The sequence below is a fragment of the Chenopodium album genome, chromosome 12 (genome assembly GCF_948465745.1).
Source record: "Chenopodium album chromosome 12, dcCheAlbu1.1, whole genome shotgun sequence".
NCBI classification, from domain to species: domain Eukaryota; kingdom Viridiplantae; phylum Streptophyta; class Magnoliopsida; order Caryophyllales; family Amaranthaceae; genus Chenopodium; species Chenopodium album.
In genome coordinates this window covers 36,966,876-36,984,864 of record NC_137845.1, presented here as the reverse complement: position 1 = coordinate 36,984,864, position 17,989 = coordinate 36,966,876, and the positions used below count along the sequence as shown (strand labels likewise).

Below are 17,989 nucleotides of genomic sequence, written 5' to 3'. Positions count from 1 at the left end.
GATAGACCTGTGTTTTTTCAACCCACATCTACCTAACCTTAGGATGGGATGGTGTGCAACTTATGCAAAATACAAAAGTTTGAGTGATTTTACAAAAACTTTAAAAGTTCAAAAATAATAAAAGTGTGCAAAAGGGCAAGTGTTCTGATGTCATTGACATGAACATGTCTTTGATATGAACACGTCTCAGATTGCGTCTCTCATCGAGTGCTCGGTACCATGCCTGAGAAACATGAATGCCAAGTAAGTGATAGACCGCATCATTGGGATTGCCCACACTTATAAAAAAGGATTTGAGTATGAAAAAAATGCCAAAGCAAAAAAAGAGAGTAAAAAATGCAAAACCAAAAGAGAGTTCGAAAGTGAGAAACCTCAAGCATACAAATAAAAAGATTCAAAAGCAAGGTTGCACACCTTGGGAGCTTATCTAGGGTCTTGAGAAATTATCCCCTTCTTCTTCAACCTTTAGCCTAACCACGTTACAATCCTTCAAAGACCTCTTTGAGGTATACACGCACTTGTGCGAGGTTCGGCTAGAGCTACGTTCGTCCTGATTCCTAACGGATACGTAAGCAACCTTACATTGGGGTGCGGCCGTGATAATAATAATGCATTCACATTCACATTTACATTCATGTATGATCATATAAAGAGATCTACAATGCTCATACCTATCCATTTAGAGCTAGACTTGGGGGCTTGATCCTTACATCATTAGCCTACCCAGCCTAACAGTTACCATCATTTGACTCTATTCAAAATACTTTTCCGCATCGTTAGCCTTTACACCCTAACTTTGGTATCACTTTCACACACATCACATATTCATGGCCAAATAAACCTTCCCATAAGAACCCTTTGTGATGAAATCTTAACACAATGTTGAAGCATGCCTTGTCATATCAAAATCACTTGTAATCATCATTGCATTGCAAAGTGTGAACTACTTAGCCTTCGTGCCTAAGTTTTCATCGTCGACTTATCAATCGAGATAGCCTAGGATGCTATAATCCTTTCACCATGAGATACAACATCAATGCATACATTTGAGTAAGCTCATTCAACATGCACCACAAACACCGCGACACTCACTTCGATTCTTTTTCGCGTCTTTCTTTTTCTGGAGAAAGTCAGTACCCTCCACAAAAATGACGGAAGAGTTTTGCATTTTCGAGTCGTACGAGCACAACACAATACAATGCACACACGACTCATGTACATTCAGTCATGTTGTGTCACAACACATTGAGTCGAGTTAATCAAAACACATTAAGTCACATAAAAAGTCAAATAAGTTAAATCTTGAGTCAACCTCAAGTCAACTAACCACAATAAGTCAAACACATCAAGCCTTAGGTCAACCCTAAGAAAAACATAAACAATGTTCTATAGTCCAAAACATAGATGCAGGTGCACTAAGTCCTAGACGGACAAGTGATTTTTACAAAGGTCTAAGGCAAACGACGCAAGTTTTTTCAAGACATGAGAAGCTATCACTTCCAAGGCGTGAAGATGAGAGAATTTGACAAGACGGCACAAGGCGCAGTGGTCTTCGACGACATCCCCTAATGATGTGGAATATGTCACCTTAATTTGAGAAGACGACTCAAGGCATAGTTATCTTTGACAACATTCCCTTGGATGATAAAGTTGTCACCCAATTTGAGAGGATAGATCAAGGCGAAGTAATGTTGGAAGACGTTTCCAACAAGTTTCTCGAGGCGAAGAGACCTATAATTATCGGACAAATTATTTCCAAGATGAAGAAAAATTGTCGATTGATGCACACTTCCCAAGGCGTAGAAGTTGGTGATCGCATCCTAAGGCGTGGTTACTTAGTGGAATTTCACTTGCGAGTTACTCAAGGCGTAGGAGCTCACGGCAGGACTCTCAAGGCATGGAAATTGTTAAAACTATTAGGCTTCCTAAGGCGTGGAAAATCATCATTCAGAAGACGGCTCAAGACGAAAGAGTCTACGACATGTTGCCCGAGGCGAGGAAATTTGTCGTCATTCACTTATGAGTTGCTCAAGGCGTAGAAGCTTATGATAAGATTTCCCGAGACGTGGAAAAATGTCATCCAATGGATCTCTTGAAACGTAGTGGTTCACAATAAGAATTCCCGAGGCGTGGAAGATTATCGTCCAGTGGATCGCTCGAGGCATAGTGGTTCGCGATAGAATTCCAAAGGCGTGGAAGATTGCCGTCCAATGGATCACTCGAGGCGCAGTGGTTCGCGATAGAATTCCCAAGACGTGGAAGGACGTCACAACAGAACTGAAGATAGCTACAAGCAGCGATATTCAACGATGTGGAAGATTGTCACAACAAAACGGAAGATGGCTACAAGCAGTGGTCTTCGACGATGTTCCCTATCATGTGGAGATCGTCATAACAAAATGCAGCAACAAACAAATCGGTTACTCTAGAGACGTGTACTCGACGGTGCAAGATACGCGTTTCTAACTCTCTTATCTGTTTAACTAACGCTAGTTTGCAGGTATCGGTGTTACAAGAATGATTTAGGATCGTAGAATGTTCTGAGTCATTCTCCGTCCCTATCGCTTCTCTGACTTTTGTTTTCAAAACTTACGTTTCTCCAAATTCAGCCAAAGTGGGGGCTTCTGTAGGCACCAAATTGTGTCTCCCCAAAAATCAAACCCATTGATGATTACTTTTCACATCATTTATATCGAGTAAGGTGAAATGTTGAAGAGTCTCGTGAATTCTTCTGTTTTCTAAAATGTTTTTAATAAAATATTTCTTTCTATTTTCGAAAATCATTCATTTCGTATCATATTTATGAAAAACGACCAATCTAATTTTGTATAGTCCATAATAAGGGTCCGATACTTGAGTAGTTGGATGGGGTTTGAAAAGACCTTTCCCAAGATTATAAGCCCTATTCCGAGTTATAACAAGGAAGTTATGGTAAAAAAAAAAACAGGGTCTAAACAAGTTTGATGTGCGACCCAATGATCATGTGGAGGGTCCATTACTGTTAATTATATTTATAAACCAATTAGGATTAATTAGAAGCTTCTATATGTTTCTAAAAGATCTTAATTATCCTTTTTGAAAAGATAAGATAAAGTGTTAGAAATTTAATAAAACTTCTCGTTTTGAAAGTCTTAATTCTATTCGAAATGAAAGACGTTCAAAGACAGTAAGATATTATTTTCGTGCCTCGTAAATTTTATCCAAGTCATAAATGGTTGGATAGCTCTTGAATTTATCTTTCCAATGATATATTATAATATTAATTTCGAGCTATAACAAAAAAGATATGAAAGAAATACGAAACTCTATCCAAAACTAACACCCTTCCACTATTTCAGTCATATCTTTTATTCTACATAATATTTTAATCTGATTCTAAATAGACTTCAATAGATTTCCAACAATATATTATATGACTTATTTTGACTTCTAGATCAAAAGTTACGATAAAAATAAAATACGCAAAAACCTGTTTTCATCGCCCCGCAATAATTCCATCGCGCCACGATGCTTTTTAGCTTGCCGCTCTAAAAGGAATTTTATTCTGATTCAAATTCTAACTCTTTTCTAATCGTTTTCGATCAATTTTCTCTATAAATAAGGTCGATTTCCTCCGTTTTCATCACCAACAACAATCAACAATCAACAATCATCTCTCTACTCTCTCTCTAAAAGCTAGAAGCTTGTTTGATCTCCCTCTTACTAAGCCTTCCATTTTAAAACAAAACTCTTCCATCACAAGACTCAGACACATCTAACCAAGCTCGAAGTTACCTTAGACCTCAACGTGAAAGGTTGATAATTTCTAAGGGTTTGGTCCCAAATCTTATTTCAATTCTTTGATTAATTAGATTTACTGTTTAATATTTTTATTGAAGTTACTAACGTGTGTATTATTTTTATTGAAAGAGATACGAGGCAACAAAGTGAGTAATTTCATTGCTCTATATCTTTAGAAAGCATGCTTAAATTATATTAATTCTTAATATCATGTTAGGATACTTTTATTATTGCTTTCTAGTACCATGTTTGGGTTGTTTCCTATTTTCTTCTATCATGTTAGTATCATGTCAGGGTTAAAGATTTGATCTTTAATGTTTAGTGACATGCTAGGATTTGTTATTAATCTTGTTAGTATCATGCCTAGGATCCTACTAATATTATTATGCTTTGATGAATATTATCATGATGATGATGATGATTTGTTGTATCAATATTATTATTATGTTGCTTGATATATTACTGTTATTGCTTGGTTACGCCCTTTCTTGCAGGTTTAAAGGAAATTTGTACTTGAAATCATTCTTAATAAGATAATTAATTATTTTATTTACGCTAATATGATTTAAATTCAAGTGATCGCCAATAATAGGTTATTTTGTGCATTAATATTCAACCAACATAGATTAAACAGGTTTAGGGTTAACATATTGATTGTATGTTAGTCAAAAAGCGCACATGAATATGAGAAGAATAAAGTAGAGGCCTATTTAGGGCATGTTCAATCTCTTTTAGGTTGGATTTGTACCTTTAACCTTGAATATCCAGTCATGGTTCAGGACCACTATGGAGTTAACGATCTCATGGATCGTGAAGGTGTGTAACCTTCACCTTGTGAGCGGTTTACAAGTTCTTAAAACTTGTTGGCGACTCTTTTGCTCTAGCTTCCTTCCCTTTGGACACCACCATGCTTAAGTGTATGATCACAGTAGGGCTCAAGTGTGGGATGTTTGAAATTATTCCCTACAATTATAAAATTTAATATAAGGTAAGTTTTGAGAACACTACTGGATTTAGGATTTCTAGGTTAGAGATTCTACTTTTGGTAATTTCAGTGATTTACTCTGACCTTACTCAAGCCATTAAAGCTAGTTATGATCTTTATTATAACACTCAAGCTTTGGTGGGAAAGCTTAATTAAGGTGATAGTCTGATTGGGTTTAGTTTGTAAGATGGTTTGTTGAGAAGACATGGCAAGAATATTATTGGTCCTCATCCAACCTTGAAGGGAAAATTAATGACTTGGCATCATGCTACTCTGGGGGAAGGACGTTCTGATAGAGACAAGACATGGAAAAAGTTGCACAAGGTATTCTATTGGAAGGGTATGGCAAAGGATGTGAGCCAATTTGTCAAAAAAGGTATGGTTTGTCAAGCCTCAAAATACAATAGCTCTGCTAAGCCTGGTGCATTACAGCCTCTTCCTATACTTGAGCAAATTTGGACTGATATTTCCATGGATTTCATCACAAGGTTATCCATGTCTATGAACAGAAATGTTAATTTATTGTGGTTGATAGACTGAGAAAATATGCTCATTTCATGGCCCTCAAGCACCCTTTTATAGCTGTTGAGGTAGCTCAGGTATACCTAGATTATGTGTTCAAGCTCCATGGGTGGCCTAGGAGTATAGTGAGTGCCAGAGACTTTATCTTCTTGAGCCAAACTGAAAGGGTTATTCTCATTGCAAGGAACATAATTTCTACTCTCCTCTGCTTATCATCCTGAAACTGATGGGCAGACTGAGGTAGTTAATACGTGTCAGGAGACATATATTAGGTGCATAACTAGTGATCAACCTAAAGAATGGTGTAAATATCTTCCTATGGCCGAATGGTGGTATAAATACTCACTTGCATTCTTCTGCTAGCATGACTTCTTATAAGGATGTATATTGTCAAGCTCCACCCATTCATTTACTTTATCTTCCTGGTGAGTCAACTAATGAGTTAGCTGATAGAAGTATGCAAATGAGAGAGATGATATTGAAAGTTCTTAAGGGAAACGTGACAAAGGCACAACATAGATTGAAAGTTTAGGCTAATAAAAAAAGATTTGATAGACAGTTTGAAGTGAATGATTAAGTCTGGCTCAAATTGCAGTTTTATAGGCAAAATTATGTTAGCTATAAAGCTGGCTGCTAAATACTTTGGCCCTTTCAAGGTTTTTGTATTAATTAGAAAGGTTTCCTACAGGTAGCAGTTACCAAGTTCAATAAGAAATCACAATGTTTTCCATGTTTCTTGGCTGAAACAATTTAGAGGAAGCATGCCTGCTAATGAGTGTCATTTATGGCACTCATTTGGCCTCCTTTAGGATGAATTTTCATTGTTTTTATGTCTCTTTTATCTCCTTTTCTTTAATTTTATTGGATATTTCTCTACTTTGTGTTTTCTTTAGTTGTTTTCCCATTTTCTTGTATTTCTTGGTTTAATTTGATTTTTCTTTTATTTGTTTGCTTTTCTTGAATTTCAGGAAATTGGCGACGTCTAAGGATCCAAATGACCTTCTCTCAGGATTTTCAAAGCTTAAGGTGCGAGTCGGTTCCTCCTCTTAAAGATCAAAAATGAAGGAGGGCAAAAGCCAAGTCTTCAAGGCAGCGCTCTCATGCTGCATTGACATCAAAATCGGTGTTAAACCCACAATGAAGACCTTTAGAGACTGCCTCCCCCAACATGTATCAAGTGAAGCGAACGGGAGCATCAACGACTGCTCGCGCAGGTGTTAGGTGCGGCCACGCACCTCCTCTTCCCCTGTTCCGTACCCATTTTTGAGCGGCCACACATTAAGAGGAGAGGCCGTGCCATTTGGAGTTCTTTTTGGACGTCTAACTAACTTCTCCTCAGTTAGTTTTATTATATATAGAATTTCTTCATTCTTAGAGAGAAAATGAGTTTTCAATTAGCTTAGAATTAGATTTTGATTAGAATTTTAGAGAGAGAAGCTCAAATTGGGGAATCTTTTGTTCTTAGATTTTAGAGAGAGAAACTTTGTAAATTTGTTGAATGCTACTTTTAATCTTCTTCCTCTTTGGTTTTGATCAAATTTTTGTAAGAATTCTTTACTCTTTAATGCAATTTTAGCTTTTAATTCTTGAATTTTAATTGAAATACTTGTTTGTTTGATTTGATCTTTTGATAGCTTGAGTATATTTTGAATACAATGTTGATGATGAAATTCGTGATGAGTTTAGTTTTGTTATTCAAATTTGGAATGTGTAGTGAGTAGATTACTTGTTAGGGATATGGTAAAGCATGTATGAGTGATAATTCATGGCTAATTAGGGGATTTGATTGATCATCATTGTGATAAAATTGGTTGGTGAAAGTTGCGCATGTGTTTGATATCTTGGGAAGTGATCAACCTTAAATATGAATCTGGATTGCATAATAGTTTTCATTGATACGAAAAAATTAATTTGGAAGCTAATATTATCGATTGATCTTGTTTTGCGGTTTTCCTTTGAAGTCATTTGTAGAGACATCTAGCTTAACCCTAGGAAATAGCTCTTTACTTGATTTTGATTGCATTAGTTACCTTCCCTCACATTGTATGCTTGGTTGATTTCTTGCCCAATTGGTATGATTGTCATGAGTGCATGTGGATCCTAATTCCCTAGCATCCTTTATATCGTTCTTGTATTCATTTATTTGCGTTGCTTAGTTTGCTTAGACCAACCTTCACCTAGGTTTCAGAATAGCTTAGCTAGAGACGTTAGCATATATTACCACATTCCCTTGGGTTCGACCAGGACTTACCCTTATAATTAGGGTTGTGTTTGGTTTTTTAAATTTGGTTTTGATCGGGATATCTTAGAAATCAACGACCTAGGTTTCACCCGCGTCAAAAATGGCGTCGTTGCCGAGGAATGGCATGGTTATTTGTTATTGTTGATTGAGTCTATTCCATTTATTTGAAGAACATAAAAATATTTTCTTTCTTTTAGGCTACATTTGTAGCCATGCTACTAATCTTTTCTTTGAGATTGTATGCGTAGATCTTGTGTTCGTTCTCTATTTCCTTTCGATCAGGAAATTGGAAAGACAATTACAAAGTTGAGAGTTGCTAGACGTTCTCCAAGGCAAGAAGAAGAGAAAGTCATCATGGGAGATGTCCATAGAGTGGCATTGAAGGAGTTAGGAGTTCTGGGAGCCTATAGGTATGAGAGTATAATTGCTCTACCTACGACACTGGCAATCAACTTTGAGATTAGACCGGCTATAATCACTTTGATAGAGAGGTGTCAATATAGTGGTGCAACGCATGAAAGTCCCCTCAATCATCTTAAGGAGTTCGAGAAGTATTGCAATACCATCAAGGTGAATAGGGTTTCTCAAGTGTTTATTCGCCTTAAACTTTTCCCTTTTTCTCTGATTGAACGTGCATTGGAGTGGTTGGACAAGGAGGTGAAACAAAACTCCTTAAGGACATGGGATGAAGTGATTAAGGAGTTTTTATCTCGGTTTTGCCTACAAAAGAAGACGGCCAACGCAAGAGCTCTTATTCAAAGATTCAAACAAAAACCCAATGAAAGTCTTTATGAGGCATGGGAGAGGTATAAGGAATACCAAAGAGAGTGCCCACACCATGGGATTCCTACTTATCAAACCATCCAAATCTTCTATGGAGGTTTAAGCCCTCGAGGAAAATCTTGCCTTGACGCGGGAGCCGGAGGACCAGTAATGAACAAGACGGAGGAGGAAGTGGTGGATGTCATTAAAGATGCAGTGAGGCATTATATGGATTGGCAAGATGATGAGCGTGAAACAACAAGGAAAAGTGGTGCTTCGGTGTACTCGGTTGATCATATCAACGCCATCAACAACTTGTCCTCACAAATCTCGGAGTTAGGGAAGGAAATAAAATCTATCAAAGCCAAACTTAAGAGTGCTTCATCTCAAGCACCGATTCTTCCCTCCCAAAATAAGGGGAGAGGTACATTTCCTAACTCAAATCACCTTCCCCTTCTAGCAACATGTGTAGTGGTTATACGTTTTGTGATTTGTGTGATTCATATGACCATGATGCTTCAAATTGTCATAATGCTTCTTTTTATGGATGTGATGATTATGTTGGCCATGAGAATTAACATGTGAACTATGTGTCTAATAATAATGTTGGACCTAGATTTGGTAATCAAAGAAATATTGGGAATAGGAACTATCATAATGGGAATTTTGATAAATATAACCACAATAAGGGTTATAGAAACCAAGGTTTGCGAGGCAAATATAACCACCAAGGTTATGGTGGTTAAAACTAAGGGCAAGGATATGGGAACCATAAACAAAATTATGGTAATCATAACCAAAGTGGAAAAAATCAAGGTCGGGGCAATTACAGTAACCAAAATCGGGGAAATATTCAAAACAACAATCAAAGGGGTCCCCCACCCGGTTTCACTCCAAAAGCTCAAGGTCAAAATTATAGCTCTTATGCCTAATCATCTTCTTCTATAGGTAGTTTGGAGGATGTCATTGAAAATCAAATCAAGGTGTTGCACACTTATATGTCATCTAGTGATAAGAAGTTTAATGACATGATGGCTCATAGTAAGATGTTGGAGAATCAAATTTCTCAATTGGCAAATGTCTTGAAAGAGCATTCTATCCCTTCTTCCCTACCATCTCAAGGTTTAGATCCTACGGGACCAATTAATGCCATAGTGACAAGGAGTGGAAGGATTCATGAGAATGTAGAGCCTAAGAAAAGTGAGTCTAAGGAGAGTACTAAGGAAGTTTTGGTTGAAGATGAGAAAGAAAAAAACTCTTTGAAAAAGAAAAAGAGAAAGTAAGAGAAGTAATCAAAGCTAAGCTCCCATACCCCTAAAAGTTCAATAGGCACAAACTACATGAACAATTTTGCAAATTCATAGAGATGCTTAGGCAACTTCGTCTTATCCTTCTATTTACCGATGTCATTGACCAAATGCCGAATTATGAAAAATTTCTTAAGGACATCTTGAGTGGAAAAAGAACTTGTGATATCCCTTGTCTTATTTATAAGATGCAAATTGATAATTCCTTGTATGACTTAGGAGCTAGTGTTAGCCTTATGCCATATTCGATTTGTCAAAGACTTGAGTTAGGGGAACTTTCACCTACCAACATTACCTTGCAACTAGCCGATTAATAAATTAAGATTCCAAAAGGTAAGGTAGAATATGTTCCTTTGAGGGTAGGAAAGTTTATAATTCCGGTTGATTTCAAGAAAAACAAAATCTTCTATACTTGGTAGACCTTTTCTTGCTACCTCGGGTGCCATGATTGATGTTAAAAGTGCTAAGATTTCTCTCAAATTTAGAGAATAATTCATTGAATTTGATTTGAATGAAAGCATGAAATATCCTTCTTCTTCAGTTGAAAATTGTACGAGAGTTGAAATCTTGGATGATATTGTGAATTCTATGCATGAGCACTTGCTCACTTCTAATGATCACATTTGCATGGGAATTTCAAGTCAAGATGCGTTGCAAGTGGCCTCAACCAAGGAAGGTAAAGGTGTTCCAATTGTAGAGCTCAAGCTTCTACCATCACACCTTAGGTATTAATTCTTGAGCCCCAATTCTACTTATCCCGTTATTGTTAGTTTCTCCTTGAGTGACAGTCAAGCTCAAGAGTTATGTGGTGTTTTGAGAAGGCACCAAGGTGATTTGAGTTATACAATTGATGACCTCAAAGGTATAAGCCCGGCTTTATGTTCACACCATATCATTCTTTAGGAGGGCACCTCACCTAGAATTGAAAGGAAACGAAAGCTACACCCTCAAATGGGGGAGGTAGTTAAGAAAGAAATCACTAAGATATCGGATGCGGGAATCATATTCCCCATCTCTAGCTCTAGATGGGTTTCCCCAGTCCACGTTGTCCCAAAGAATAGAGGTATGACCGTAGAAGAGAATGAGAGAGGTGAGTTCATTCCTAAAAGGACGGTCACGGGATGGCGAATGTGTATAAACTATCGATGTTTAAACACATCCACCAAAAAGGATCATTTTCGCCTTCCCTTCATTGATCAAATGCTTGAAAGACTAACAAGGCTCAAGTATTATTGTTTTCTTGATGGATATTCTGGGTTTTTCCAAATTCCTATTCACCCGGATGACCAAGAGAAAATAACTTTTACTTGTCCATATGGAAATTTTGCCTATAAGAGAATGCCATTTGGGCTTTGCAACGCCCCCGCCACCTTCCAACGATGTATGATGAGCATATTTGGAGTTATGGTTGAACAGGAAATGGAGGTGTTCATGGATGATTTTTCGGTAGGTGGTGTTTCATTTGAGGCGTGCCTTGAGAATCTTGAAAAATGTTTGGCTCGATGTGAGAAGGTGAATTTGGTTTTGAATTAGGAGAAATGTCATTTCATGGTTGAGGAAGTCATTGTCCTTGGTCACAAGATCTCTCACAAAGGCATAGAGGTGGACAAGGCAAAGATTGAAGTGATTGAAAAGCTTCAACCTCCGGTTAATGTGAAAGGAGTGAGACCTTTCTTAGGGCATGTCGGGTTCTATAGAAGATTTATCAAGGATTTCTCTCTTTTTGCAAAACCTCTCAATGATCTTCTTTAAAAAGATGTCGTGTTTGTATTTGATGATAGATGCTTGGAGGCTTTTAACAAGTTGAAAGAAGCTTTGATCTCTACTCTCATCGTCCAAGCCCCGAGGTGGAATTTTCCTGTTGAATTGATCTGCGATGCTAGTGACAAGGCCATTGGGGGAGTGCTAGGTCAAAGGGTGGATAAAAAGAACCATGTCATCTAGTACATGTCAAAAACCCTTAATGGAGCTCAAAGGAACTACACAGTAACGAAAAAGGAATTCTTGGCAATTGTACATGCTTTTGAAAAGTTCCGTTGTTACTTGTTGAGTTCTAAGACCATTGTCTTTACGAATCATGCGGCTTTCAAATACCTCTTTGCCAAAAAGGAATCCAAGCCAAGGTTGATCCATTAGGTGCTCGAGCTTCAAACTTTTAATATATAGATTAGAGATAAAAAAGGAGCGGAAAATGTTGTGGCGGACCATCTTTCTCGCCTTGAAGATTCCCAAATCCGAGATGATGGTTCTCTAATTGAGGATAGGATGCTTGATGACTCCTTGTATGTCGTTTAATGTAAAGGAGCTTCCATGGTTTGCCGATTTGCTAAATTACCTTGCATGGGGGGAGTTTCCACCTTCATTCTCAAATAATCAAAGAAAGAAGCTCAAGAGAGAGGCTAGGCACTATTTGTGGGATGATCTCATCTTTTACAAACGAGGAGTTGATGGCTTGCTAAGGCGTTGTGTTCCAAATGAGGAGGTGCCAAGTGTTTTGAAGATGTGTCACTCGGATCCTACTAGTGGTCATATTGGTGTTTCTAAAACCGCTACTAAGATTCTTCAAAGTTGTTTGTGGTGGCCTCATATCTTCAAGGATACGTGGGGTTTTGTCAAGTCATGTGATCGATGTCAACGTACCAGGAACATCTCAAAGCGCAATGAAATGCATCAACAAGCTATCCTTGAGTTAGAAGTTTTTGATGTATGGGGAATTGATTTCATGGGACCGTTTCCTTCTCCTTATAGGAACCAATACATTGTTGTGCCGATGAATTATGTGTTAAAATGGGTTGAGGCCATTGTCTCCCCAACAAATGACCACAAGGTGGTGATGAAAGTGTTCAAAAAGATCATTTTCCCAAGATTCGGTGTTTCCCAAGGCGGTGATTAGTGACAATGGCTCACATTTTGTGCACAACTCCTTTCGGAAGTTGTTAAAAAGAATGGGGTTCATCAACGTTTTGGCCTTCCTTATCATCCTCAAACAAGTAGACAAGTTGAGGTGTTAAATCGTCAAATTAAGTTAATTTTCGAGAAGACGGTTGCTAGAAACATGAAAGATTGAGCGGACAAGCTTGATGATGTCTTGTGGGCTTATTAAACGGCTTTTAAGACTCCTATCGGCACCACTCCATATCTTCTTGTCTATGGCAAATCTTGCCATCTTTCGGTGGAAATTGAGCACCGTGCTCTTCAGACGATCAAGAAAATCAATTTTTATTTAGCAAGTGCGGGAGAGCAAAGGTGGCTAGAACTTAATGATTCAGAGGAGCTTAGACATGATGCATATGATTGTGCTAGCACTTACAAGGCACGTTCTAAGGAAGCTCATGCATGCTTATCGATAAAAAGGAGTTTTGTGTTGGTGACAAGGTTCTCCTCTACAATTCCACGATGAAGTTGTTCCCCGTGAAACTCATATCTAGATAGAGTGGTCCTTTCATGGTGCAAGATGTTTTTCCTAATGGAGTTATGGAAATTTCTTCGATGGATTCATCATCTCCTTTCAAAGTCAATGTTTAAAGGGTGGAGAACTTCAAGTTAATGACGTTAAACAAGCGCTTCTCGGGAGGTAACCCGACTTTCTAACCTTCTTTCCATTTTTCTTTTGATTTTATCTTTCTTCTTAATGTTTATGGACTAACCAATTCTCTTTGTTTGTTGTGATTTTCGGTAGTTTTACTATGATGTTGGTTAGTTTGCCAACAATCTTGGTAACAAATTTTAAAGATGAACTATTCTTTTATTTATTGGAAGTTTTGAGTAAGAATTGAACTTTGGTGGGTGCACGATGGTGGGTTCATGAATTATGGATGTTGAACCCATTGTTATGGGGTTTAGAAACTGCCTATGTTCGTGTTTATCATCATCATAGGTGTTGTGCGCACAGGTGTGCGCACCAAAATTTCACAACGTATGAGCAACCTAGAGTTGCGCGACCACGCAAGAGGACTGCGTGAGCTTGCAGACCCATGGCACGGGCGCACTAGTCTGCTGCGTTCCCCCCTTAAACGCACCCCTCTCTTTTCTCTCTTTCTCTTCTTTCATTTTGCTTCATTTTTCATTGTAGTGTTCAAGCATTTTCCCTATTTTTGCTTTTATATTTCATTATAAAATCATCATTGTTCATTTTCCTTGTTTGATAATCACTTCAGATACTCAATTTTATGCTTTATAATTGATTTTCTCTCTCCAAAAGTTGGGAATTTGGGTGTTATTGATTGGGGTTTTGGAACTTCCAAGTTTGGGAATGTTTGCTAGAAGTTGTGCTTTGTACTGCATTTCATTTGAATTAAAAATTCATTCAAGGTATGAATTCTCTATTTCATTTGATTTTCATGATAAATTTCACACCTTGTATTGTATTGTTGGATTTGAATGTTACGGTTTATGCTCTAATGGTGTTTCTACTTTGCCTATTTCATGTCCCCAAATTTTGTATTCATGATGATTATTGGTGTATATATGAACTTGTGATGCTATGGTTTTGCTTGATTGTGCTACTGATTCATTACCACCATTGTTGGTCTTCACCCTCTTTGAAATGGTCATAGATGCTTGTATGAATGTTGTTACTCACTCTTTATTCTCAAAAGGCTTATGAATCCTTGCTTAAATTGTGGTTTAAATGTGCTTACATACTTGTTATGTGCCAATTTATTTATTCTATTTCAATGTTTGATTGTGGATTCATCCATTTTGGTTTTGTAACTTGTTGTGAGCACCATATCTTTCATGTCTTTGAAATATTGTTTTAGTTTGTTTGTGTAGATGGCTCCCCTCCGATGTCCTAAACGAGCTCGTGGCTCTAGTTCCCGTGCGGTGGTGCCACCCCCGCCAAATGTAAGTGAGACTTATAGAGTTGAGTTTATAAAGAGCGAGCATTGGGAGAACTTTATCTAGCTTTCCTCCCGGAAACTTCTATCAACAAGGTTTTATGATCGATCAACGACTATAAAGCTTGGTATAGATGTGGATGTGAGGCGTTTGGCTCAGAATCTTTGTTTGGAGGAATTCATTGGTTTTAGTGCTCCAACTTACGCCCGTCTCACTTTTGAGTTCTTCTCCTCTCTCGAGGTACATGAAGAGAAAGAGGGTGGTGAGCTTATTCGTACTTTAAAGTTCCAGACGTTTAAGAACGACCACTCTATCTTACTTTCCTACCTTAGCGAGATTTTTCAAGTTACCCGTCCCTTTGGAAGATTCCGAGTATATCTATCCGGCCTTTGAGGCGTTGCAAAACAATCATGGTTATAATGAGGGTCATTGGTGGAGGCATATCTCGGTCGAAGGACCATATCAACCTCAATATTCCAAGACGACTTCAATCATTCATCCGAGCTTGAGGTATTTCAATAGGTTACTTACCTATGCATTCTTCTCGAAGGAATCCCTCGGTGTCATCTCTAGGGAGAAGCTTAGTTGGTTATGGTTAGCGGATCAACCATTTGAAGAGATCGGGGTTATTGATTTTGGGATTCAATTGCTTAATTGGTTTGTTGATATTCGTGATGGTATGTTTCTTTCTGGAATCATCAAATCGCGTGGTTTGATCACCATCATTGCTCTTCATCATTGCTCTTTCTCTAAACAAGAAGTACGTGAAGATTATCTTGTCTCTTGAGCCCATTCGGGACCGTCGAAGAGAAGTCTCCGTCCTATCTCCTCAACGCATATGCTTTAATCAACCAAACGTTTATGAAGCGGACTTCTAAATAGGATTTCTTCATTTGGAAGGTTTCTTAGACTACCGATTGGTGCCCTATCCCTCATCCGGAGGCCACCGCTTGGTGCTTGGGCACTCCTCTTCCTTGGCAGCCCAACAAATGGCCTATTGATCCTTCTCTCAAGCGGACTCCTCCGCCCAACCTTCGCATCAACCCATGTGCTCCCGTTCATACTCTCCCTCATGATTTGCCCTCGGTGTCCCGAGGAGGTACTCCTATGATCTGTTCCTCTTCATATTCTACTTCTCTTTGTGATTTGTCTATTTTGCATGCAAAAATTGATTCCATTGGCAATGTGTTGAATTCTTCCCCTTTGGGAAATGACTTTGTGCTAGGATATGACTATCATGCTAGAAAAATCTATGACTTGCATGTGAGGAGGGGGAAGATTGAGCCTTATTTGAATTACCCCCACCTCCTAGTCTAACAAGGACCCGTACCCCAATGGGTCCTATACGACCCATACCAAGTGCCTTCTTTGTGCTACCCTTATTGGGGGGGGGCATGTGCCCCCAGTGCAATTAGAGGGACCACTCCGGCCTCCTATGACTATAAAAGGCCCGGAGTTTGTGATTTTACATGTGACCTGGCTAACCCTAACCCCTTCCCAAAATCCCGAAACCTTTGGTCGGCGGGGGCTATCGAGTGAGTCGACTCTTGATGATTGGTCTCACTATTTTGCTAAGGATAAGGCTCAGAGGGAGAGTAGGGTGAGAGGTAAAGGCCCGATGGTGGTCGATGATGTTGTTAGCCAAGTCTTTTCTGAGGTCGGTAAGGGGAGTACCCATTCTACCCCTTACCATAGCGCCGAGTGATACCATATTAGCTACCCTCCCTTTTATGCTTGATTTGCATTGATGTTGTTCTTTTTCCTACTTGTTTCTAGGTTTTAGCTTTGGGGGGGGGGGATAGCTCACTTTAGGCTTGGGGGAGTACTCTTATGATTTTTTGTGCTGCTTTGGTCTCCCCTTTGCTTCTATGGTTCACTGTGGTTCTGTCTTTGAGTTTCTGTCCCATTTCTGCTGATGATTTATGATGATGATTTCTGTCTGATGAGGTTGTTTTCTGATGATGATGATCTGATATTAGTCTGTTTATTGATCGTACTTTTCCTGCTGATTGATTATTTTATGGTTGGATGAGTTTTTCTCTGCTATTTTTCGCTCTCTCTGATTCTATGGTCATTTCTTTCTCGGTTTAGATATTTCGAGTTTTTGAGTGGAAGTTACTAACAATTTTTCTTTGTACATAGTATTTTATTTCTCACTTGGAGTATTATCCTTGCTTTTGCTTTTGGAGCATCGTGACGATTTTTGCTTCTTTTTATTTCTCTTTATTAGCATTGCTTGGAGTACCCGATGAGATCTTTCTATTTCTTCTTTCCCTTTTTCTTTCTTGTTTGCTTAGTCTAGGTTTAGTATAGGAAGAGTTGATTGTTCGAGGATGCTTGACTTGTAACACCATAGAGTGTTTGGGTCATTGGTGATGTTGCCGAATGACCGCTTGTATGTCGATTGGGTTTTACATGTCTTACCTGCATCCTTTCGCATTTCTTTCTCTTTTCCTTTTCTTTTCTTTCTCTTATTTTACCCTTTTGTTTTCTATTTTTCAATCAAGAATGAAAAAAACAAAAAGATTTTTAGGCTTTGTTTTCATCTTTTTAGTTGTTTAGCTTTTGCATTGGACATAATACCATCCGAGCTTTTGCTTTTGAAAGAATAATTTCCTATATCGTATCGGTGTACCTGTTTTAAGAGTATCTTTGGTTTATTCTAGGATAAGGTATGCTAAGGTAGTGGTTTAGACCTTTTGGGACCTTGTAGCCGGATTCCATTGGTTTGTGGTAAGAAGGAGTTGCTCCCTTTAGTGGATTTGAAGCTAATAGTGAGTTTTTGCTACAACCGTGTGAGATTTTAATTCTTCTTGCTTTCAACATTTCTTGATTGAGCGGTACATGGATCCTTAACTATTGTGTGCTTTATCTAGAATTTGACTTTCATCTTCCACGATCGCGACTGAGCCATTTGGGAAGGACAAAGATATCTTTTCGGGGTGGTAATTTTCACTTTTCTAGGATAGTTTTCTTTTCTTTATTTTGGGTTTACATTTGCCTTCTTGCTAGCTATTTGAGCCATATATTTTTATTTTCAAGCCATATCTTTAGCTTTTGAGCCTTTTGTTTCATTCTTGTTCCCATCTTTAGTTTTTGTGAAGCATTTGGTCTCTATTATTAGAGTTTTGGTGGATGAGATGGATTGTTTGGTTCTTATAATTAAGCAAGTTTGTGTTGTAAATACCTTGTGAATAAAAGGCAAATGCCAAGTTGAAAAACCCGTCCATAGTTAAAAGAGGCGAGGACAATGTAATAAAGTGAAAAATTGAAAAAAAAAAAGAAACAGTGAGAAAAGCAAAGCACATTCAATTGCTTTGGCAAAAATGAATAAATTGTGAAAAATGAAAAAGTTCTAAAATATTTTGATGTAAGTGTATTTCTCCCTTTTTAAGCATTGAGCACAATGCTTCATTTAGCTTGGGGGGAAGCGTCCTTTCGCTTTTTATATATATGATTGTGATTTTGGCTTTGAATAAGCTTGGGGGTGTTGGTGTTTTTGTTTGGTGATTACTTGGTTTTGGTGTTGAGATTTGGCCAATCTTTGCTTCA

At 38.1% G+C, this 17,989-nt stretch overlaps 1 non-coding gene across 1 annotated transcript; it reads right to left on the bottom strand.

The window, feature by feature from the left end:
* Positions 1-8,267: 8,267 nt before the first annotated feature.
* Positions 8,268-8,374, bottom strand: LOC145573420 (small nucleolar RNA R71). The gene has a single exon (XR_014097456.1). It is a non-coding gene; the product is annotated as a small nucleolar RNA R71 (small nucleolar RNA).
* Between the last annotated feature and the right edge of the window lie 9,615 nt (positions 8,375-17,989).